This window comes from Schistocerca piceifrons, chromosome 8 (assembly GCF_021461385.2).
Source record: "Schistocerca piceifrons isolate TAMUIC-IGC-003096 chromosome 8, iqSchPice1.1, whole genome shotgun sequence".
Lineage (NCBI taxonomy): Eukaryota > Metazoa > Arthropoda > Insecta > Orthoptera > Acrididae > Schistocerca > Schistocerca piceifrons.
The window spans coordinates 140,973,482-140,993,581 of NC_060145.1; the positions used below are offsets into that span (position 1 = coordinate 140,973,482).

Here is a 20,100-nt window from a genome sequence, read left to right on the forward strand (position 1 = left end):
GCAAAGCAACGTGTTCTCCGTGGCTCGGCAATTGCATGTCATCCACTGACAACGGCGGCGCGGCCACTCTGGTCTTCCGCACTCTGCAGGGAGCTGCCACCAAGGAAGGCATCTCTCCTCCTGCTGCTCGGCCACGGAGCGCCTGCACAGCTTAGAGCTTGCCACACATCTGCCGTCGCTGTTGGACAGGTAGCGGAATGCAAGGCGCCCGTTTTTTTGCATTTTTTCGCTGATGACAAGCGGTTGACATGCTTGTAAGTGTAGCATATAAAACAAGAATCGTATGAAGCATTCGTAGACAGGTGCTAAAGTCGTAGTATGGCCGCAGGTGACGGTCGTATGACGGGTCTGTAGCCACAACAGGTTGGCATCAAAGTGAATACCGCTAACTGTAAGCACTCTGCTGTAGCCCCAGTGGCGCAATTGGTTAGCGCACGGTACTTATAAGGCAGTAGCCGTGAGCAATGCCGGGGTTGTGAGTTCGAGCCTCACCTGGGGCATACTTTTATTTCGTAGCAGCTGACTATGGAAGCATCGGGACGCTAGATTTGAGATGCATCACGTACCTGAGAGACCATAAATGTGCGTGCACTGTAGTCAACGACTGCGTGTTCCTCGGTAGTATAGTGGTTAGTATCCCCGCCTGTCACGCGGGAGACCGGGGTTCGATTCCCCGCCGGGGAGGTGCGATTTTTATATCGCGAAGGTTGCACGTGTGGCCCGAAAAAGCATTACCGTTGTGATCAAGGAATGTAATTGCTAAAAAATCGTAAGAAAGTCTGCGTCTTAGGAAGTGTTTCTCGTATTCTGCACACGACGTCGTCGTTTCACAACTCACAGGGTTTGCTGTCGACGCTGAATCAGCGCACCCCAAGATTAATGATCGAGCTCGAAGCACCCAAGAAAAAGAATAATTTTAGCAGAGCGTGGTTTCGATCCACGGACCTCTGGGTTATGGGCCCAGCACGCTTCCACTGCGCCACTCTGCTGTGCCGAGAGAAGCGCGCTCTTCGGTGCGTGACATGGGACACTTGGAAAAGCGTTGTCTGCGTCGCCTACCGTTTAATTAACTGTGTAGCATCTCCCAGCTTGACTTGTCTCGACTTTGCTCGACTGACGCTACGCTGACGCTTGCACGAAGCGATATTTACCGCGATCGTCTCGAGATGCAGCTGCGAGATGCTCAGGATTAACATTGCACTCCACGAAGGTGGAGACATTCGAATGCACTGCCTAGCTACGCGCCCGCAACTAACAAAATGCCGACCCTGCCAGGATTCGAACCTGGAATCTTCTGATGCGTAGTCAGACGCGTTATCCGTTGCGCCACAGGGCCACTGTTCGCGTTTTCTGCTACGAGGCGGGTGCACATCGCAAAGCAACGTGTTCTCCGTGGCTCGGCAATTGCATGTCATCCACTGACAACGGCGGCGCGGCCACTCTGGTCTTCCGCACTCTGCAGGGAGCTGCCACCAAGGAAGGCATCTCTCCTCCTGCTGCTCGGCCACGGAGCGCCTGCACAGCTTAGAGCTTGCCACACATCTGCCGTCGCTGTTGGACAGGTAGCGGAATGCAAGGCGCCCGTTTTTTTGCATTTTTTCGCTGATGACAAGCGGTTGACATGCTTGTAAGTGTAGCATATAAAACAAGAATCGTATGAAGCATTCGTAGACAGGTGCTAAAGTCGTAGTATGGCCGCAGGTGACGGTCGTATGACGGGTCTGTAGCCACAACAGGTTGGCATCAAAGTGAATACCGCTAACTGTAAGCACTCTGCTGTAGCCCCAGTGGCGCAATTGGTTAGCGCACGGTACTTATAAGGCAGTAGCCGTGAGCAATGCCGGGGTTGTGAGTTCGAGCCTCACCTGGGGCATACTTTTATTTCGTAGCAGCTGACTATGGAAGCATCGGGACGCTAGATTTGAGATGCATCACGTACCTGAGAGACCATAAATGTGCGTGCACTGTAGTCAACGACTGCGTGTTCCTCGGTAGTATAGTGGTTAGTATCCCCGCCTGTCACGCGGGAGACCGGGGTTCGATTCCCCGCCGGGGAGGTGCGATTTTTATATCGCGAAGGTTGCACGTGTGGCCCGAAAAAGCATTACCGTTGTGATCAAGGAATGTAATTGCTAAAAAATCGTAAGAAAGTCTGCGTCTTAGGAAGTGTTTCTCGTATTCTGCACACGACGTCGTCGTTTCACAACTCACAGGGTTTGCTGTCGACGCTGAATCAGCGCACCCCAAGATTAATGATCGAGCTCGAAGCACCCAAGAAAAAGAATAATTTTAGCAGAGCGTGGTTTCGATCCACGGACCTCTGGGTTATGGGCCCAGCACGCTTCCACTGCGCCACTCTGCTGTGCCGAGAGAAGCGCGCTCTTCGGTGCGTGACATGGGACACTTGGAAAAGCGTTGTCTGCGTCGCCTACCGTTTAATTAACTGTGTAGCATCTCCCAGCTTGACTTGTCTCGACTTTGCTCGACTGACGCTACGCTGACGCTTGCACGAAGCGATATTTACCGCGATCGTCTCGAGATGCAGCTGCGAGATGCTCAGGATTAACATTGCACTCCACGAAGGTGGAGACATTCGAATGCACTGCCTAGCTACGCGCCCGCAACTAACAAAATGCCGACCCTGCCAGGATTCGAACCTGGAATCTTCTGATGCGTAGTCAGACGCGTTATCCGTTGCGCCACAGGGCCACTGTTCGCGTTTTCTGCTACGAGGCGGGTGCACATCGCAAAGCAACGTGTTCTCCGTGGCTCGGCAATTGCATGTCATCCACTGACAACGGCGGCGCGGCCACTCTGGTCTTCCGCACTCTGCAGGGAGCTGCCACCAAGGAAGGCATCTCTCCTCCTGCTGCTCGGCCACGGAGCGCCTGCACAGCTTAGAGCTTGCCACACATCTGCCGTCGCTGTTGGACAGGTAGCGGAATGCAAGGCGCCCGTTTTTTTGCATTTTTTCGCTGATGACAAGCGGTTGACATGCTTGTAAGTGTAGCATATAAAACAAGAATCGTATGAAGCATTCGTAGACAGGTGCTAAAGTCGTAGTATGGCCGCAGGTGACGGTCGTATGACGGGTCTGTAGCCACAACAGGTTGGCATCAAAGTGAATACCGCTAACTGTAAGCACTCTGCTGTAGCCCCAGTGGCGCAATTGGTTAGCGCACGGTACTTATAAGGCAGTAGCCGTGAGCAATGCCGGGGTTGTGAGTTCGAGCCTCACCTGGGGCATACTTTTATTTCGTAGCAGCTGACTATGGAAGCATCGGGACGCTAGATTTGAGATGCATCACGTACCTGAGAGACCATAAATGTGCGTGCACTGTAGTCAACGACTGCGTGTTCCTCGGTAGTATAGTGGTTAGTATCCCCGCCTGTCACGCGGGAGACCGGGGTTCGATTCCCCGCCGGGGAGGTGCGATTTTTATATCGCGAAGGTTGCACGTGTGGCCCGAAAAAGCATTACCGTTGTGATCAAGGAATGTAATTGCTAAAAAATCGTAAGAAAGTCTGCGTCTTAGGAAGTGTTTCTCGTATTCTGCACACGACGTCGTCGTTTCACAACTCACAGGGTTTGCTGTCGACGCTGAATCAGCGCACCCCAAGATTAATGATCGAGCTCGAAGCACCCAAGAAAAAGAATAATTTTAGCAGAGCGTGGTTTCGATCCACGGACCTCTGGGTTATGGGCCCAGCACGCTTCCACTGCGCCACTCTGCTGTGCCGAGAGAAGCGCGCTCTTCGGTGCGTGACATGGGACACTTGGAAAAGCGTTGTCTGCGTCGCCTACCGTTTAATTAACTGTGTAGCATCTCCCAGCTTGACTTGTCTCGACTTTGCTCGACTGACGCTACGCTGACGCTTGCACGAAGCGATATTTACCGCGATCGTCTCGAGATGCAGCTGCGAGATGCTCAGGATTAACATTGCACTCCACGAAGGTGGAGACATTCGAATGCACTGCCTAGCTACGCGCCCGCAACTAACAAAATGCCGACCCTGCCAGGATTCGAACCTGGAATCTTCTGATGCGTAGTCAGACGCGTTATCCGTTGCGCCACAGGGCCACTGTTCGCGTTTTCTGCTACGAGGCGGGTGCACATCGCAAAGCAACGTGTTCTCCGTGGCTCGGCAATTGCATGTCATCCACTGACAACGGCGGCGCGGCCACTCTGGTCTTCCGCACTCTGCAGGGAGCTGCCACCAAGGAAGGCATCTCTCCTCCTGCTGCTCGGCCACGGAGCGCCTGCACAGCTTAGAGCTTGCCACACATCTGCCGTCGCTGTTGGACAGGTAGCGGAATGCAAGGCGCCCGTTTTTTTGCATTTTTTCGCTGATGACAAGCGGTTGACATGCTTGTAAGTGTAGCATATAAAACAAGAATCGTATGAAGCATTCGTAGACAGGTGCTAAAGTCGTAGTATGGCCGCAGGTGACGGTCGTATGACGGGTCTGTAGCCACAACAGGTTGGCATCAAAGTGAATACCGCTAACTGTAAGCACTCTGCTGTAGCCCCAGTGGCGCAATTGGTTAGCGCACGGTACTTATAAGGCAGTAGCCGTGAGCAATGCCGGGGTTGTGAGTTCGAGCCTCACCTGGGGCATACTTTTATTTCGTAGCAGCTGACTATGGAAGCATCGGGACGCTAGATTTGAGATGCATCACGTACCTGAGAGACCATAAATGTGCGTGCACTGTAGTCAACGACTGCGTGTTCCTCGGTAGTATAGTGGTTAGTATCCCCGCCTGTCACGCGGGAGACCGGGGTTCGATTCCCCGCCGGGGAGGTGCGATTTTTATATCGCGAAGGTTGCACGTGTGGCCCGAAAAAGCATTACCGTTGTGATCAAGGAATGTAATTGCTAAAAAATCGTAAGAAAGTCTGCGTCTTAGGAAGTGTTTCTCGTATTCTGCACACGACGTCGTCGTTTCACAACTCACAGGGTTTGCTGTCGACGCTGAATCAGCGCACCCCAAGATTAATGATCGAGCTCGAAGCACCCAAGAAAAAGAATAATTTTAGCAGAGCGTGGTTTCGATCCACGGACCTCTGGGTTATGGGCCCAGCACGCTTCCACTGCGCCACTCTGCTGTGCCGAGAGAAGCGCGCTCTTCGGTGCGTGACATGGGACACTTGGAAAAGCGTTGTCTGCGTCGCCTACCGTTTAATTAACTGTGTAGCATCTCCCAGCTTGACTTGTCTCGACTTTGCTCGACTGACGCTACGCTGACGCTTGCACGAAGCGATATTTACCGCGATCGTCTCGAGATGCAGCTGCGAGATGCTCAGGATTAACATTGCACTCCACGAAGGTGGAGACATTCGAATGCACTGCCTAGCTACGCGCCCGCAACTAACAAATTGCCGACCCTGCCAGGATTCGAACCTGGAATCTTCTGATGCGTAGTCAGACGCGTTATCCGTTGCGCCACAGGGCCACTGTTCGCGTTTTCTGCTACGAGGCGGGTGCACATCGCAAAGCAACGTGTTCTCCGTGGCTCGGCAATTGCATGTCATCCACTGACAACGGCGGCGCGGCCACTCTGGTCTTCCGCACTCTGCAGGGAGCTGCCACCAAGGAAGGCATCTCTCCTCCTGCTGCTCGGCCACGGAGCGCCTGCACAGCTTAGAGCTTGCCACACATCTGCCGTCGCTGTTGGACAGGTAGCGGAATGCAAGGCGCCCGTTTTTTTGCATTTTTTCGCTGATGACAAGCGGTTGACATGCTTGTAAGTGTAGCATATAAAACAAGAATCGTATGAAGCATTCGTAGACAGGTGCTAAAGTCGTAGTATGGCCGCAGGTGACGGTCGTATGACGGGTCTGTAGCCACAACAGGTTGGCATCAAAGTGAATACCGCTAACTGTAAGCACTCTGCTGTAGCCCCAGTGGCGCAATTGGTTAGCGCACGGTACTTATAAGGCAGTAGCCGTGAGCAATGCCGGGGTTGTGAGTTCGAGCCTCACCTGGGGCATACTTTTATTTCGTAGCAGCTGACTATGGAAGCATCGGGACGCTAGATTTGAGATGCATCACGTACCTGAGAGACCATAAATGTGCGTGCACTGTAGTCAACGACTGCGTGTTCCTCGGTAGTATAGTGGTTAGTATCCCCGCCTGTCACGCGGGAGACCGGGGTTCGATTCCCCGCCGGGGAGGTGCGATTTTTATATCGCGAAGGTTGCACGTGTGGCCCGAAAAAGCATTACCGTTGTGATCAAGGAATGTAATTGCTAAAAAATCGTAAGAAAGTCTGCGTCTTAGGAAGTGTTTCTCGTATTCTGCACACGACGTCGTCGTTTCACAACTCACAGGGTTTGCTGTCGACGCTGAATCAGCGCACCCCAAGATTAATGATCGAGCTCGAAGCACCCAAGAAAAAGAATAATTTTAGCAGAGCGTGGTTTCGATCCACGGACCTCTGGGTTATGGGCCCAGCACGCTTCCACTGCGCCACTCTGCTGTGCCGAGAGAAGCGCGCTCTTCGGTGCGTGACATGGGACACTTGGAAAAGCGTTGTCTGCGTCGCCTACCGTTTAATTAACTGTGTAGCATCTCCCAGCTTGACTTGTCTCGACTTTGCTCGACTGACGCTACGCTGACGCTTGCACGAAGCGATATTTACCGCGATCGTCTCGAGATGCAGCTGCGAGATGCTCAGGATTAACATTGCACTCCACGAAGGTGGAGACATTCGAATGCACTGCCTAGCTACGCGCCCGCAACTAACAAAATGCCGACCCTGCCAGGATTCGAACCTGGAATCTTCTGATGCGTAGTCAGACGCGTTATCCGTTGCGCCACAGGGCCACTGTTCGCGTTTTCTGCTACGAGGCGGGTGCACATCGCAAAGCAACGTGTTCTCCGTGGCTCGGCAATTGCATGTCATCCACTGACAACGGCGGCGCGGCCACTCTGGTCTTCCGCACTCTGCAGGGAGCTGCCACCAAGGAAGGCATCTCTCCTCCTGCTGCTCGGCCACGGAGCGCCTGCACAGCTTAGAGCTTGCCACACATCTGCCGTCGCTGTTGGACAGGTAGCGGAATGCAAGGCGCCCGTTTTTTTGCATTTTTTCGCTGATGACAAGCGGTTGACATGCTTGTAAGTGTAGCATATAAAACAAGAATCGTATGAAGCATTCGTAGACAGGTGCTAAAGTCGTAGTATGGCCGCAGGTGACGGTCGTATGACGGGTCTGTAGCCACAACAGGTTGGCATCAAAGTGAATACCGCTAACTGTAAGCACTCTGCTGTAGCCCCAGTGGCGCAATTGGTTAGCGCACGGTACTTATAAGGCAGTAGCCGTGAGCAATGCCGGGGTTGTGAGTTCGAGCCTCACCTGGGGCATACTTTTATTTCGTAGCAGCTGACTATGGAAGCATCGGGACGCTAGATTTGAGATGCATCACGTACCTGAGAGACCATAAATGTGCGTGCACTGTAGTCAACGACTGCGTGTTCCTCGGTAGTATAGTGGTTAGTATCGCCGCCTGTCACGCGGGAGACCGGGGTTCGATTCCCCGCCGGGGAGGTGCGATTTTTATATCGCGAAGGTTGCACGTGTGGCCCGAAAAAGCATTACCGTTGTGATCAAGGAATGTAATTGCTAAAAAATCGTAAGAAAGTCTGCGTCTTAGGAAGTGTTTCTCGTATTCTGCACACGACGTCGTCGTTTCACAACTCACAGGGTTTGCTGTCGACGCTGAATCAGCGCACCCCAAGATTAATGATCGAGCTCGAAGCACCCAAGAAAAAGAATAATTTTAGCAGAGCGTGGTTTCGATCCACGGACCTCTGGGTTATGGGCCCAGCACGCTTCCACTGCGCCACTCTGCTGTGCCGAGAGAAGCGCGCTCTTCGGTGCGTGACATGGGACACTTGGAAAAGCGTTGTCTGCGTCGCCTACCGTTTAATTAACTGTGTAGCATCTCCCAGCTTGACTTGTCTCGACTTTGCTCGACTGACGCTACGCTGACGCTTGCACGAAGCGATATTTACCGCGATCGTCTCGAGATGCAGCTGCGAGATGCTCAGGATTAACATTGCACTCCACGAAGGTGGAGACATTCGAATGCACTGCCTAGCTACGCGCCCGCAACTAACAAAATGCCGACCCTGCCAGGATTCGAACCTGGAATCTTCTGATGCGTAGTCAGACGCGTTATCCGTTGCGCCACAGGGCCGCTGTTCGCGTTTTCTGCTACGAGGCGGGTGCACATCGCAAAGCAACGTGTTCTCCGTGGCTCGGCAATTGCATGTCATCCACTGACAACGGCGGCGCGGCCACTCTGGTCTTCCGCACTCTGCAGGGAGCTGCCACCAAGGAAGGCATCTCTCCTCCTGCTGCTCGGCCACGGAGCGCCTGCACAGCTTAGAGCTTGCCACACATCTGCCGTCGCTGTTGGACAGGTAGCGGAATGCAAGGCGCCCGTTTTTTTGCATTTTTTCGCTGATGACAAGCGGTTGACATGCTTGTAAGTGTAGCATATAAAACAAGAATCGTATGAAGCATTCGTAGACAGGTGCTAAAGTCGTAGTATGGCCGCAGGTGACGGTCGTATGACGGGTCTGTAGCCACAACAGGTTGGCATCAAAGTGAATACCGCTAACTGTAAGCACTCTGCTGTAGCCCCAGTGGCGCAATTGGTTAGCGCACGGTACTTATAAGGCAGTAGCCGTGAGCAATGCCGGGGTTGTGAGTTCGAGCCTCACCTGGGGCATACTTTTATTTCGTAGCAGCTGACTATGGAAGCATCGGGACGCTAGATTTGAGATGCATCACGTACCTGAGAGACCATAAATGTGCGTGCACTGTAGTCAACGACTGCGTGTTCCTCGGTAGTATAGTGGTTAGTATCCCCGCCTGTCACGCGGGAGACCGGGGTTCGATTCCCCGCCGGGGAGGTGCGATTTTTATATCGCGAAGGTTGCACGTGTGGCCCGAAAAAGCATTACCGTTGTGATCAAGGAATGTAATTGCTAAAAAATCGTAAGAAAGTCTGCGTCTTAGGAAGTGTTTCTCGTAATCTGCACACGACGTCGTCGTTTCACAACTCACAGGGTTTGCTGTCGACGCTGAATCAGCGCACCCCAAGATTAATGATCGAGCTCGAAGCACCCAAGAAAAAGAATAATTTTAGCAGAGCGTGGTTTCGATCCACGGACCTCTGGGTTATGGGCCCAGCACGCTTCCACTGCGCCACTCTGCTGTGCCGAGAGAAGCGCGCTCTTCGGTGCGTGACATGGGACACTTGGAAAAGCGTTGTCTGCGTCGCCTACCGTTTAATTAACTGTGTAGCATCTCCCAGCTTGACTTGTCTCGACTTTGCTCGACTGACGCTACGCTGACGCTTGCACGAAGCGATATTTACCGCGATCGTCTCGAGATGCAGCTGCGAGATGCTCAGGATTAACATTGCACTCCACGAAGGTGGAGACATTCGAATGCACTGCCTAGCTACGCGCCCGCAACTAACAAAATGCCGACCCTGCCAGGATTCGAACCTGGAATCTTCTGATGCGTAGTCAGACGCGTTATCCGTTGCGCCACAGGGCCACTGTTCGCGTTTTCTGCTACGAGGCGGGTGCACATCGCAAAGCAACGTGTTCTCCGTGGCTCGGCAATTGCATGTCATCCACTGACAACGGCGGCGCGGCCACTCTGGTCTTCCGCACTCTGCAGGGAGCTGCCACCAAGGAAGGCATCTCTCCTCCTGCTGCTCGGCCACGGAGCGCCTGCACAGCTTAGAGCTTGCCACACATCTGCCGTCGCTGTTGGACAGGTAGCGGAATGCAAGGCGCCCGTTTTTTTGCATTTTTTCGCTGATGACAAGCGGTTGACATGCTTGTAAGTGTAGCATATAAAACAAGAATCGTATGAAGCATTCGTAGACAGGTGCTAAAGTCGTAGTATGGCCGCAGGTGACGGTCGTATGACGGGTCTGTAGCCACAACAGGTTGGCATCAAAGTGAATACCGCTAACTGTAAGCACTCTGCTGTAGCCCCAGTGGCGCAATTGGTTAGCGCACGGTACTTATAAGGCAGTAGCCGTGAGCAATGCCGGGGTTGTGAGTTCGAGCCTCACCTGGGGCATACTTTTATTTCGTAGCAGCTGACTATGGAAGCATCGGGACGCTAGATTTGAGATGCATCACGTACCTGAGAGACCATAAATGTGCGTGCACTGTAGTCAACGACTGCGTGTTCCTCGGTAGTATAGTGGTTAGTATCCCCGCCTGTCACGCGGGAGACCGGGGTTCGATTCCCCGCCGGGGAGGTGCGATTTTTATATCGCGAAGGTTGCACGTGTGGCCCGAAAAAGCATTACCGTTGTGATCAAGGAATGTAATTGCTAAAAAATCGTAAGAAAGTCTGCGTCTTAGGAAGTGTTTCTCGTATTCTGCACACGACGTCGTCGTTTCACAACTCACAGGGTTTGCTGTCGACGCTGAATCAGCGCACCCCAAGATTAATGATCGAGCTCGAAGCACCCAAGAAAAAGAATAATTTTAGCAGAGCGTGGTTTCGATCCACGGACCTCTGGGTTATGGGCCCAGCACGCTTCCACTGCGCCACTCTGCTGTGCCGAGAGAAGCGCGCTCTTCGGTGCGTGACATGGGACACTTGGAAAAGCGTTGTCTGCGTCGCCTACCGTTTAATTAACTGTGTAGCATCTCCCAGCTTGACTTGTCTCGACTTTGCTCGACTGACGCTACGCTGACGCTTGCACGAAGCGATATTTACCGCGATCGTCTCGAGATGCAGCTGCGAGATGCTCAGGATTAACATTGCACTCCACGAAGGTGGAGACATTCGAATGCACTGCCTAGCTACGCGCCCGCAACTAACAAAATGCCGACCCTGCCAGGATTCGAACCTGGAATCTTCTGATGCGTAGTCAGACGCGTTATCCGTTGCGCCACAGGGCCGCTGTTCGCGTTTTCTGCTACGAGGCGGGTGCACATCGCAAAGCAACGTGTTCTCCGTGGCTCGGCAATTGCATGTCATCCACTGACAACGGCGGCGCGGCCACTCTGGTCTTCCGCACTCTGCAGGGAGCTGCCACCAAGGAAGGCATCTCTCCTCCTGCTGCTCGGCCACGGAGCGCCTGCACAGCTTAGAGCTTGCCACACATCTGCCGTCGCTGTTGGACAGGTAGCGGAATGCAAGGCGCCCGTTTTTTTGCATTTTTTCGCTGATGACAAGCGGTTGACATGCTTGTAAGTGTAGCATATAAAACAAGAATCGTATGAAGCATTCGTAGACAGGTGCTAAAGTCGTAGTATGGCCGCAGGTGACGGTCGTATGACGGGTCTGTAGCCACAACAGGTTGGCATCAAAGTGAATACCGCTAACTGTAAGCACTCTGCTGTAGCCCCAGTGGCGCAATTGGTTAGCGCACGGTACTTATAAGGCAGTAGCCGTGAGCAATGCCGGGGTTGTGAGTTCGAGCCTCACCTGGGGCATACTTTTATTTCGTAGCAGCTGACTATGGAAGCATCGGGACGCTAGATTTGAGATGCATCACGTACCTGAGAGACCATAAATGTGCGTGCACTGTAGTCAACGACTGCGTGTTCCTCGGTAGTATAGTGGTTAGTATCCCCGCCTGTCACGCGGGAGACCGGGGTTCGATTCCCCGCCGGGGAGGTGCGATTTTTATATCGCGAAGGTTGCACGTGTGGCCCGAAAAAGCATTACCGTTGTGATCAAGGAATGTAATTGCTAAAAAATCGTAAGAAAGTCTGCGTCTTAGGAAGTGTTTCTCGTATTCTGCACACGACGTCGTCGTTTCACAACTCACAGGGTTTGCTGTCGACGCTGAATCAGCGCACCCCAAGATTAATGATCGAGCTCGAAGCACCCAAGAAAAAGAATAATTTTAGCAGAGCGTGGTTTCGATCCACGGACCTCTGGGTTATGGGCCCAGCACGCTTCCACTGCGCCACTCTGCTGTGCCGACAGAAGCGCGCTCTTCGGTGCGTGACATGGGACACTTGGAAAAGCGTTGTCTGCGTCGCCTACCGTTTAATTAACTGTGTAGCATCTCCCAGCTTGACTTGTCTCGACTTTGCTCGACTGACGCTACGCTGACGCTTGCACGAAGCGATATTTACCGCGATCGTCTCGAGATGCAGCTGCGAGATGCTCAGGATTAACATTGCACTCCACGAAGGTGGAGACATTCGAATGCACTGCCTAGCTACGCGCCCGCAACTAACAAAATGCCGACCCTGCCAGGATTCGAACCTGGAATCTTCTGATGCGTAGTCAGACGCGTTATCCGTTGCGCCACAGGGCCACTGTTCGCGTTTTCTGCTACGAGGCGGGTGCACATCGCAAAGCAACGTGTTCTCCGTGGCTCGGCAATTGCATGTCATCCACTGACAACGGCGGCGCGGCCACTCTGGTCTTCCGCACTCTGCAGGGAGCTGCCACCAAGGAAGGCATCTCTCCTCCTGCTGCTCGGCCACGGAGCGCCTGCACAGCTTAGAGCTTGCCACACATCTGCCGTCGCTGTTGGACAGGTAGCGGAATGCAAGGCGCCCGTTTTTTTGCATTTTTTCGCTGATGACAAGCGGTTGACATGCTTGTAAGTGTAGCATATAAAACAAGAATCGTATGAAGCATTCGTAGACAGGTGCTAAAGTCGTAGTATGGCCGCAGGTGACGGTCGTATGACGGGTCTGTAGCCACAACAGGTTGGCATCAAAGTGAATACCGCTAACTGTAAGCACTCTGCTGTAGCCCCAGTGGCGCAATTGGTTAGCGCACGGTACTTATAAGGCAGTAGCCGTGAGCAATGCCGGGGTTGTGAGTTCGAGCCTCACCTGGGGCATACTTTTATTTCGTAGCAGCTGACTATGGAAGCATCGGGACGCTAGATTTGAGATGCATCACGTACCTGAGAGACCATAAATGTGCGTGCACTGTAGTCAACGACTGCGTGTTCCTCGGTAGTATAGTGGTTAGTATCCCCGCCTGTCACGCGGGAGACCGGGGTTCGATTCCCCGCCGGGGAGGTGCGATTTTTATATCGCGAAGGTTGCACGTGTGGCCCGAAAAAGCATTACCGTTGTGATCAAGGAATGTAATTGCTAAAAAATCGTAAGAAAGTCTGCGTCTTAGGAAGTGTTTCTCGTATTCTGCACACGACGTCGTCGTTTCACAACTCACAGGGTTTGCTGTCGACGCTGAATCAGCGCACCCCAAGATTAATGATCGAGCTCGAAGCACCCAAGAAAAAGAATAATTTTAGCAGAGCGTGGTTTCGATCCACGGACCTCTGGGTTATGGGCCCAGCACGCTTCCACTGCGCCACTCTGCTGTGCCGAGAGAAGCGCGCTCTTCGGTGCGTGACATGGGACACTTGGAAAAGCGTTGTCTGCGTCGCCTACCGTTTAATTAACTGTGTAGCATCTCCCAGCTTGACTTGTCTCGACTTTGCTCGACTGACGCTACGCTGACGCTTGCACGAAGCGATATTTACCGCGATCGTCTCGAGATGCAGCTGCGAGATGCTCAGGATTAACATTGCACTCCACGAAGGTGGAGACATTCGAATGCACTGCCTAGCTACGCGCCCGCAACTAACAAAATGCCGACCCTGCCAGGATTCGAACCTGGAATCTTCTGATGCGTAGTCAGACGCGTTATCCGTTGCGCCACAGGGCCGCTGTTCGCGTTTTCTGCTACGAGGCGGGTGCACATCGCAAAGCAACGTGTTCTCCGTGGCTCGGCAATTGCATGTCATCCACTGACAACGGCGGCGCGGCCACTCTGGTCTTCCGCACTCTGCAGGGAGCTGCCACCAAGGAAGGCATCTCTCCTCCTGCTGCTCGGCCACGGAGCGCCTGCACAGCTTAGAGCTTGCCACACATCTGCCGTCGCTGTTGGACAGGTAGCGGAATGCAAGGCGCCCGTTTTTTTGCATTTTTTCGCTGATGACAAGCGGTTGACATGCTTGTAAGTGTAGCATATAAAACAAGAATCGTATGAAGCATTCGTAGACAGGTGCTAAAGTCGTAGTATGGCCGCAGGTGACGGTCGTATGACGGGTCTGTAGCCACAACAGGTTGGCATCAAAGTGAATACCGCTAACTGTAAGCACTCTGCTGTAGCCCCAGTGGCGCAATTGGTTAGCGCACGGTACTTATAAGGCAGTAGCCGTGAGCAATGCCGGGGTTGTGAGTTCGAGCCTCACCTGGGGCATACTTTTATTTCGTAGCAGCTGACTATGGAAGCATCGGGACGCTAGATTTGAGATGCATCACGTACCTGAGAGACCATAAATGTGCGTGCACTGTAGTCAACGACTGCGTGTTCCTCGGTAGTATAGTGGTTAGTATCCCCGCCTGTCACGCGGGAGACCGGGGTTCGATTCCCCGCCGGGGAGGTGCGATTTTTATATCGCGAAGGTTGCACGTGTGGCCCGAAAAAGCATTACCGTTGTGATCAAGGAATGTAATTGCTAAAAAATCGTAAGAAAGTCTGCGTCTTAGGAAGTGTTTCTCGTATTCTGCACACGACGTCGTCGTTTCACAACTCACAGGGTTTGCTGTCGACGCTGAATCAGCGCACCCCAAGATTAATGATCGAGCTCGAAGCACCCAAGAAAAAGAATAATTTTAGCAGAGCGTGGTTTCGATCCACGGACCTCTGGGTTATGGGCCCAGCACGCTTCCACTGCGCCACTCTGCTGTGCCGAGAGAAGCGCGCTCTTCGGTGCGTGACATGGGACACTTGGAAAAGCGTTGTCTGCGTCGCCTACCGTTTAATTAACTGTGTAGCATCTCCCAGCTTGACTTGTCTCGACTTTGCTCGACTGACGCTACGCTGACGCTTGCACGAAGCGATATTTACCGCGATCGTCTCGAGATGCAGCTGCGAGATGCTCAGGATTAACATTGCACTCCACGAAGGTGGAGACATTCGAATGCACTGCCTAGCTACGCGCCCGCAACTAACAAAATGCCGACCCTGCCAGGATTCGAACCTGGAATCTTCTGATGCGTAGTCAGACGCGTTATCCGTTGCGCCACAGGGCCACTGTTCGCGTTTTCTGCTACGAGGCGGGTGCACATCGCAAAGCAACGTGTTCTCCGTGGCTCGGCAATTGCATGTCATCCACTGACAACGGCGGCGCGGCCACTCTGGTCTTCCGCACTCTGCAGGGAGCTGCCACCAAGGAAGGCATCTCTCCTCCTGCTGCTCGGCCACGGAGCGCCTGCACAGCTTAGAGCTTGCCACACATCTGCCGTCGCTGTTGGACAGGTAGCGGAATGCAAGGCGCCCGTTTTTTTGCATTTTTTCGCTGATGACAAGCGGTTGACATGCTTGTAAGTGTAGCATATAAAACAAGAATCGTATGAAGCATTCGTAGACAGGTGCTAAAGTCGTAGTATGGCCGCAGGTGACGGTCGTATGACGGGTCTGTAGCCACAACAGGTTGGCATCAAAGTGAATACCGCTAACTGTAAGCACTCTGCTGTAGCCCCAGTGGCGCAATTGGTTAGCGCACGGTACTTATAAGGCAGTAGCCGTGAGCAATGCCGGGGTTGTGAGTTCGAGCCTCACCTGGGGCATACTTTTATTTCGTAGCAGCTGACTATGGAAGCATCGGGACGCTAGATTTGAGATGCATCACGTACCTGAGAGACCATAAATGTGCGTGCACTGTAGTCAACGACTGCGTGTTCCTCGGTAGTATAGTGGTTAGTATCCCCGCCTGTCACGCGGGAGACCGGGGTTCGATTCCCCGCCGGGGAGGTGCGATTTTTATATCGCGAAGGTTGCACGTGTGGCCCGAAAAAGCATTACCGTTGTGATCAAGGAATGTAATTGCTAAAAAATCGTAAGAAAGTCTGCGTCTTAGGAAGTGTTTCTCGTATTCTGCACACGACGTCGTCGTTTCACAACTCACAGGGTTTGCTGTCGACGCTGAATCAGCGCACCCCAAGATTAATGATCGAGCTCGAAGCACCCAAGAAAAAGAATAATTTTAGCAGAGCGTGGTTTCGATCCACGGACCTCTGGGTTATGGGCCCAGCACGCTTCCACTGCGCCACTCTGCTGTGCCGAGAGAAGCGCGCTCTTCGGTGCGTGACATGGGACACTTGGAAAAGCGTTGTCTGCGTCGCCTACCGTTTAATTAACTGTGTAGCATCTCCCAGCTTGACTTGTCTCGACTTTGCTCGACTGACGCTACGCTGACGCTTGCACGAAGCGATATTTACCGCGATCGTCTCGAGATGCAGCTGCGAGATGCTCAGGATTAACATTGCACTCCACGAAGGTGGAGACATTCGAATGCACTGCCTAGCTACGCGCCCGCAACTAACAAAATGCCGACCCTGCCAGGATTCGAACCTGGAATCTTCTGATGCGTAGTCAGACGCGTTATCCGTTGCGCCACAGGGCCACTGTTCGCGTTTTCTGCTACGAGGCGGGTGCACATCGCAAAGCAACGTGTTCTCCGTGGCTCGGCAATTGCATGTCATCCACTGACAACGGCGGCGCGGCCACTCTGGTCTTCCGCACTCTGCAGGGAGCTGCCACCAAGGAAGGCATCTCTCCTCCTGCTGCTCGGCCACGGAGCGCCTGCACAGCTTAGAGCTTGCCACACATCTGCCGTCGCTGTTGGACAGGTAGCGGAATGCAAGGCGCCCGTTTTTTTGCATTTTTTCGCTGATGACAAGCGGTTGACATGCTTGTAAGTGTAGCATATAAAACAAGAATCGTATGAAGCATTCGTAGACAGGTGCTAAAGTCGTAGTATGGCCGCAGGTGACGGTCGTATGACGGGTCTGTAGCCACAACAGGTTGGCATCAAAGTGAATACCGCTAACTGTAAGCACTCTGCTGTAGCCCCAGTGGCGCAATTGGTTAGCGCACGGTACTTATAAGGCAGTAGCCGTGAGCAATGCCGGGGTTGTGAGTTCGAGCCTCACCTGGGGCATACTTTTATTTCGTAGCAGCTGACTATGGAAGCATCGGGACGCTAGATTTGAGATGCATCACGTACCTGAGAGACCATAAATGTGCGTGCACTGTAGTCAACGACTGCGTGTTCCTCGGTAGTATAGTGGTTAGTATCCCCGCCTGTCACGCGGGAGACCGGGGTTCGATTCCCCGCCGGGGAGGTGCGATTTTTATATCGCGAAGGTTGCACGTGTGGCCCGAAAAAGCATTACCGTTGTGATCAAGGAATGTAATTGCTAAAAAATCGTAAGAAAGTCTGCGTCTTAGGAAGTGTTTCTCGTATTCTGCACACGACGTCGTCGTTTCACAACTCACAGGGTTTGCTGTCGACGCTGAATCAGCGCACCCCAAGATTAATGATCGAGCTCGAAGCACCCAAGAAAAAGAATAATTTTAGCAGAGCGTGGTTTCGATCCACGGACCTCTGGGTTATGGGCCCAGCACGCTTCCACTGCGCCACTCTGCTGTGCCGAGAGAAGCGCGCTCTTCGGTGCGTGACATGGGACACTTGGAAAAGCGTTGTCTGCGTCGCCTACCGTTTAATTAACTGTGTAGCATCTCCCAGCTTGACTTGTCTCGACTTTGCTCGACTGACGCTACGCTGACGCTTGCACGAAGCGATATTTACCGCGATCGTCTCGAGATGCAGCTGCGAGATGCTCAGGATTAACATTGCACTCCACGAAGGTGGAGACATTCGAATGCACTGCCTAGCTACGCGCCCGCAACTAACAAAATGCCGACCCTGCCAGGATTCGAACCTGGAATCTTCTGATGCGTAGTCAGACGCGTTATCCGTTGCGCCACAGGGCCACTGTTCGCGTTTTCTGCTACGAGGCGGGTGCACATCGCAAAGCAACGTGTTCTCCGTGGCTCGGCAATTGCATGTCATCCACTGACAACGGCGGCGCGGCCACTCTGGTCTTCCGCACTCTGCAGGGAGCTGCCACCAAGGAAGGCATCTCTCCTCCTGCTGCTCGGCCACGGAGCGCCTGCACAGCTTAGAGCTTGCCACACATCTGCCGTCGCTGTTGGACAGGTAGCGGAATGCAAGGCGCCCGTTTTTTTGCATTTTTTCGCTGATGACAAGCGGTTGACATGCTTGTAAGTGTAGCATATAAAACAAGAATCGTATGAAGCATTCGTAGACAGGTGCTAAAGTCGTAGTATGGCCGCAGGTGACGGTCGTATGACGGGTCTGTAGCCACAACAGGTTGGCATCAAAGTGAATACCGCTAACTGTAAGCACTCTGCTGTAGCCCCAGTGGCGCAATTGGTTAGCGCACGGTACTTATAAGGCAGTAGCCGTGAGCAATGCCGGGGTTGTGAGTTCGAGCCTCACCTGGGGCATACTTTTATTTCGTAGCAGCTGACTATGGAAGCATCGGGACGCTAGATTTGAGATGCATCACGTACCTGAGAGACCATAAATGTGCGTGCACTGTAGTCAACGACTGCGTGTTCCTCGGTAGTATAGTGGTTAGTATCCCCGCCTGTCACGCGGGAGACCGGGGTTCGATTCCCCGCCGGGGAGGTGCGATTTTTATATCGCGAAGGTTGCACGTGTGGCCCGAAAAAGCATTACCGTTGTGATCAAGGAATGTAATTGCTAAAAAATCGTAAGAAAGTCTGCGTCTTAGGAAGTGTTTCTCGTATTCTGCACACGACGTCGTCGTTTCACAACTCACAGGGTTTGCTGTCGACGCTGAATCAGCGCACCCCAAGATTAATGATCGAGCTCGAAGCACCCAAGAAAAAGAATAATTTTAGCAGAGCGTGGTTTCGATCCACGGACCTCTGGGTTATGGGCCCAGCACGCTTCCACTGCGCCACTCTGCTGTGCCGAGAGAAGCGCGCTCTTCGGTGCGTGACATGGGACACTTGGAAAAGCGTTGTCTGCGTCGCCTACCGTTTAATTAACTGTGTAGCATCTCCCAGCTTGACTTGTCTCGACTTTGCTCGACTGACGCTACGCTGACGCTTGCACGAAGCGATATTTACCGCGATCGTCTCGAGATGCAGCTGCGAGATGCTCAGGATTAACATTGCACTCCACGAAGGTGGAGACATTCGAATGCACTGCCTAGCTACGCGCCCGCAACTAACAAAATGCCGACCCTGCCAGGATTCGAACCTGGAATCTTCTGATGCGTAGTCAGACGCGTTATCCGTTGCGCCACAGGGCCACTGTTCGCGTTTTCTGCTACGAGGCGGGTGCACATCGCAAAGCAACGTGTTCTCCGTGGCTCGGCAATTGCATGTCATCCACTGACAACGGCGGCGCGGCCACTCTGGTCTTCCGCACTCTGCAGGGAGCTGCCACCAAGGAAGGCATCTCTCCTCCTGCTGCTCGGCCACGGAGCGCCTGCACAGCTTAGAGCTTGCCACACATCTGCCGTCGCTGTTGGACAGGTAGCGGAATGCAAGGCGCCCGTTTTTTTGCATTTTTTCGCTGATGACAAGCGGTTGACATGCTTGTAAGTGTAGCATATAAAACAAGAATCGTATGAAGCATTCGTAGACAGGTGCTAAAGTCGTAGTATGGCCGCAGGTGACGGTCGTATGACGGGTCTGTAGCCACAACAGGTTGGCATCAAAGTGAATACCGCTAACTGTAAGCACTCTGCTGTAGCCCCAGTGGCGCAATTGGTTAGCGCACGGTACTTATAAGGCAGTAGCCGTGAGCAATGCCGGGGTTGTGAGTTCGAGCCTCACCTGGGGCATACTTTTATTTCGTAGCAGCTGACTATGGAAGCATCGGGACGCTAGATTTGAGATGCATCACGTACCTGAGAGACCATAAATGTGCGTGCACTGTAGTCAACGACTGCGTGTTCCTCGGTAGTATAGTGGTTAGTATCCCCGCCTGTCACGCGGGAGACCGGGGTTCGATTCCCCGCCGGGGAGGTGCGATTTTTATATCGCGAAGGTTGCACGTGTGGCCCGAAAAAGCATTACCGTTGTGATCAAGGAATGTAATTGCTAAAAAATCGTAAGAAAGTCTGCGTCTTAGGAAGTGTTTCTCGTATTCTGCACACGACGTCGTCGTTTCACAACTCACAGGGTTTGCTGTCGACGCTGAATCAGCGCACCCCAAGATT

General features: G+C 53.1%; 44 non-coding genes across 44 annotated transcripts; 30 read left to right on the top strand and 14 right to left on the bottom strand.

The window, feature by feature from the left end:
- The first annotated feature begins 408 nt into the window (after positions 1-408).
- Positions 409-500, top strand: Trnai-uau. The gene is given in 2 exon segments: positions 409-446; positions 465-500. It is a non-coding gene; the product is annotated as a tRNA-Ile (tRNA).
- A 112-nt stretch (positions 501-612) lies between these two features.
- On the top strand, positions 613-684 carry Trnad-guc. The gene has a single exon. It is a non-coding gene; the product is annotated as a tRNA-Asp (tRNA).
- Positions 685-1,263: 579 nt separating this feature from the next.
- On the bottom strand, positions 1,264-1,336 carry Trnar-acg. Its single transcript has one exon. It is a non-coding gene; the product is annotated as a tRNA-Arg (tRNA).
- Positions 1,337-1,781: 445 nt separating this feature from the next.
- Positions 1,782-1,873, top strand: Trnai-uau. Its single transcript is given in 2 exon segments — positions 1,782-1,819; positions 1,838-1,873. It is a non-coding gene; the product is annotated as a tRNA-Ile (tRNA).
- A 112-nt stretch (positions 1,874-1,985) lies between these two features.
- Positions 1,986-2,057, top strand: Trnad-guc. Its single transcript has one exon. It is a non-coding gene; the product is annotated as a tRNA-Asp (tRNA).
- Positions 2,058-2,636: 579 nt separating this feature from the next.
- Positions 2,637-2,709, bottom strand: Trnar-acg. The gene has a single exon. It is a non-coding gene; the product is annotated as a tRNA-Arg (tRNA).
- Positions 2,710-3,154: 445 nt separating this feature from the next.
- Positions 3,155-3,246, top strand: Trnai-uau. Its single transcript is given in 2 exon segments — positions 3,155-3,192; positions 3,211-3,246. It is a non-coding gene; the product is annotated as a tRNA-Ile (tRNA).
- Positions 3,247-3,358: 112 nt separating this feature from the next.
- Positions 3,359-3,430, top strand: Trnad-guc. The gene has a single exon. It is a non-coding gene; the product is annotated as a tRNA-Asp (tRNA).
- A 579-nt stretch (positions 3,431-4,009) lies between these two features.
- Trnar-acg lies at positions 4,010-4,082 on the bottom strand. Its single transcript has one exon. It is a non-coding gene; the product is annotated as a tRNA-Arg (tRNA).
- Positions 4,083-4,527: 445 nt separating this feature from the next.
- On the top strand, positions 4,528-4,619 carry Trnai-uau. The gene is given in 2 exon segments: positions 4,528-4,565; positions 4,584-4,619. It is a non-coding gene; the product is annotated as a tRNA-Ile (tRNA).
- A 112-nt stretch (positions 4,620-4,731) lies between these two features.
- Positions 4,732-4,803, top strand: Trnad-guc. Its single transcript has one exon. It is a non-coding gene; the product is annotated as a tRNA-Asp (tRNA).
- A 579-nt stretch (positions 4,804-5,382) lies between these two features.
- On the bottom strand, positions 5,383-5,455 carry Trnar-acg. The gene has a single exon. It is a non-coding gene; the product is annotated as a tRNA-Arg (tRNA).
- Positions 5,456-5,900: 445 nt separating this feature from the next.
- On the top strand, positions 5,901-5,992 carry Trnai-uau. The gene is given in 2 exon segments: positions 5,901-5,938; positions 5,957-5,992. It is a non-coding gene; the product is annotated as a tRNA-Ile (tRNA).
- A 112-nt stretch (positions 5,993-6,104) lies between these two features.
- Trnad-guc lies at positions 6,105-6,176 on the top strand. The gene has a single exon. It is a non-coding gene; the product is annotated as a tRNA-Asp (tRNA).
- A 579-nt stretch (positions 6,177-6,755) lies between these two features.
- Positions 6,756-6,828, bottom strand: Trnar-acg. The gene has a single exon. It is a non-coding gene; the product is annotated as a tRNA-Arg (tRNA).
- A 445-nt stretch (positions 6,829-7,273) lies between these two features.
- Trnai-uau lies at positions 7,274-7,365 on the top strand. Its single transcript is given in 2 exon segments — positions 7,274-7,311; positions 7,330-7,365. It is a non-coding gene; the product is annotated as a tRNA-Ile (tRNA).
- A 112-nt stretch (positions 7,366-7,477) lies between these two features.
- Positions 7,478-7,549, top strand: Trnad-guc. Its single transcript has one exon. It is a non-coding gene; the product is annotated as a tRNA-Asp (tRNA).
- A 579-nt stretch (positions 7,550-8,128) lies between these two features.
- On the bottom strand, positions 8,129-8,201 carry Trnar-acg. The gene has a single exon. It is a non-coding gene; the product is annotated as a tRNA-Arg (tRNA).
- A 445-nt stretch (positions 8,202-8,646) lies between these two features.
- Positions 8,647-8,738, top strand: Trnai-uau. The gene is given in 2 exon segments: positions 8,647-8,684; positions 8,703-8,738. It is a non-coding gene; the product is annotated as a tRNA-Ile (tRNA).
- Positions 8,739-8,850: 112 nt separating this feature from the next.
- Positions 8,851-8,922, top strand: Trnad-guc. The gene has a single exon. It is a non-coding gene; the product is annotated as a tRNA-Asp (tRNA).
- Positions 8,923-9,501: 579 nt separating this feature from the next.
- On the bottom strand, positions 9,502-9,574 carry Trnar-acg. Its single transcript has one exon. It is a non-coding gene; the product is annotated as a tRNA-Arg (tRNA).
- A 445-nt stretch (positions 9,575-10,019) lies between these two features.
- Trnai-uau lies at positions 10,020-10,111 on the top strand. The gene is given in 2 exon segments: positions 10,020-10,057; positions 10,076-10,111. It is a non-coding gene; the product is annotated as a tRNA-Ile (tRNA).
- Positions 10,112-10,223: 112 nt separating this feature from the next.
- Positions 10,224-10,295, top strand: Trnad-guc. The gene has a single exon. It is a non-coding gene; the product is annotated as a tRNA-Asp (tRNA).
- Positions 10,296-10,874: 579 nt separating this feature from the next.
- Positions 10,875-10,947, bottom strand: Trnar-acg. The gene has a single exon. It is a non-coding gene; the product is annotated as a tRNA-Arg (tRNA).
- A 445-nt stretch (positions 10,948-11,392) lies between these two features.
- Positions 11,393-11,484, top strand: Trnai-uau. Its single transcript is given in 2 exon segments — positions 11,393-11,430; positions 11,449-11,484. It is a non-coding gene; the product is annotated as a tRNA-Ile (tRNA).
- A 112-nt stretch (positions 11,485-11,596) lies between these two features.
- Trnad-guc lies at positions 11,597-11,668 on the top strand. The gene has a single exon. It is a non-coding gene; the product is annotated as a tRNA-Asp (tRNA).
- Positions 11,669-12,247: 579 nt separating this feature from the next.
- Positions 12,248-12,320, bottom strand: Trnar-acg. Its single transcript has one exon. It is a non-coding gene; the product is annotated as a tRNA-Arg (tRNA).
- Positions 12,321-12,765: 445 nt separating this feature from the next.
- Positions 12,766-12,857, top strand: Trnai-uau. The gene is given in 2 exon segments: positions 12,766-12,803; positions 12,822-12,857. It is a non-coding gene; the product is annotated as a tRNA-Ile (tRNA).
- A 112-nt stretch (positions 12,858-12,969) lies between these two features.
- Positions 12,970-13,041, top strand: Trnad-guc. The gene has a single exon. It is a non-coding gene; the product is annotated as a tRNA-Asp (tRNA).
- A 579-nt stretch (positions 13,042-13,620) lies between these two features.
- Positions 13,621-13,693, bottom strand: Trnar-acg. The gene has a single exon. It is a non-coding gene; the product is annotated as a tRNA-Arg (tRNA).
- Positions 13,694-14,138: 445 nt separating this feature from the next.
- On the top strand, positions 14,139-14,230 carry Trnai-uau. Its single transcript is given in 2 exon segments — positions 14,139-14,176; positions 14,195-14,230. It is a non-coding gene; the product is annotated as a tRNA-Ile (tRNA).
- A 112-nt stretch (positions 14,231-14,342) lies between these two features.
- Positions 14,343-14,414, top strand: Trnad-guc. Its single transcript has one exon. It is a non-coding gene; the product is annotated as a tRNA-Asp (tRNA).
- Positions 14,415-14,993: 579 nt separating this feature from the next.
- Trnar-acg lies at positions 14,994-15,066 on the bottom strand. Its single transcript has one exon. It is a non-coding gene; the product is annotated as a tRNA-Arg (tRNA).
- Positions 15,067-15,511: 445 nt separating this feature from the next.
- Positions 15,512-15,603, top strand: Trnai-uau. Its single transcript is given in 2 exon segments — positions 15,512-15,549; positions 15,568-15,603. It is a non-coding gene; the product is annotated as a tRNA-Ile (tRNA).
- Positions 15,604-15,715: 112 nt separating this feature from the next.
- Trnad-guc lies at positions 15,716-15,787 on the top strand. The gene has a single exon. It is a non-coding gene; the product is annotated as a tRNA-Asp (tRNA).
- A 579-nt stretch (positions 15,788-16,366) lies between these two features.
- Trnar-acg lies at positions 16,367-16,439 on the bottom strand. The gene has a single exon. It is a non-coding gene; the product is annotated as a tRNA-Arg (tRNA).
- A 445-nt stretch (positions 16,440-16,884) lies between these two features.
- On the top strand, positions 16,885-16,976 carry Trnai-uau. Its single transcript is given in 2 exon segments — positions 16,885-16,922; positions 16,941-16,976. It is a non-coding gene; the product is annotated as a tRNA-Ile (tRNA).
- A 112-nt stretch (positions 16,977-17,088) lies between these two features.
- Positions 17,089-17,160, top strand: Trnad-guc. The gene has a single exon. It is a non-coding gene; the product is annotated as a tRNA-Asp (tRNA).
- A 579-nt stretch (positions 17,161-17,739) lies between these two features.
- On the bottom strand, positions 17,740-17,812 carry Trnar-acg. Its single transcript has one exon. It is a non-coding gene; the product is annotated as a tRNA-Arg (tRNA).
- A 445-nt stretch (positions 17,813-18,257) lies between these two features.
- Positions 18,258-18,349, top strand: Trnai-uau. The gene is given in 2 exon segments: positions 18,258-18,295; positions 18,314-18,349. It is a non-coding gene; the product is annotated as a tRNA-Ile (tRNA).
- Positions 18,350-18,461: 112 nt separating this feature from the next.
- Trnad-guc lies at positions 18,462-18,533 on the top strand. Its single transcript has one exon. It is a non-coding gene; the product is annotated as a tRNA-Asp (tRNA).
- A 579-nt stretch (positions 18,534-19,112) lies between these two features.
- On the bottom strand, positions 19,113-19,185 carry Trnar-acg. Its single transcript has one exon. It is a non-coding gene; the product is annotated as a tRNA-Arg (tRNA).
- A 445-nt stretch (positions 19,186-19,630) lies between these two features.
- Trnai-uau lies at positions 19,631-19,722 on the top strand. The gene is given in 2 exon segments: positions 19,631-19,668; positions 19,687-19,722. It is a non-coding gene; the product is annotated as a tRNA-Ile (tRNA).
- Positions 19,723-19,834: 112 nt separating this feature from the next.
- On the top strand, positions 19,835-19,906 carry Trnad-guc. Its single transcript has one exon. It is a non-coding gene; the product is annotated as a tRNA-Asp (tRNA).
- Positions 19,907-20,100: the final 194 nt, after the last annotated feature.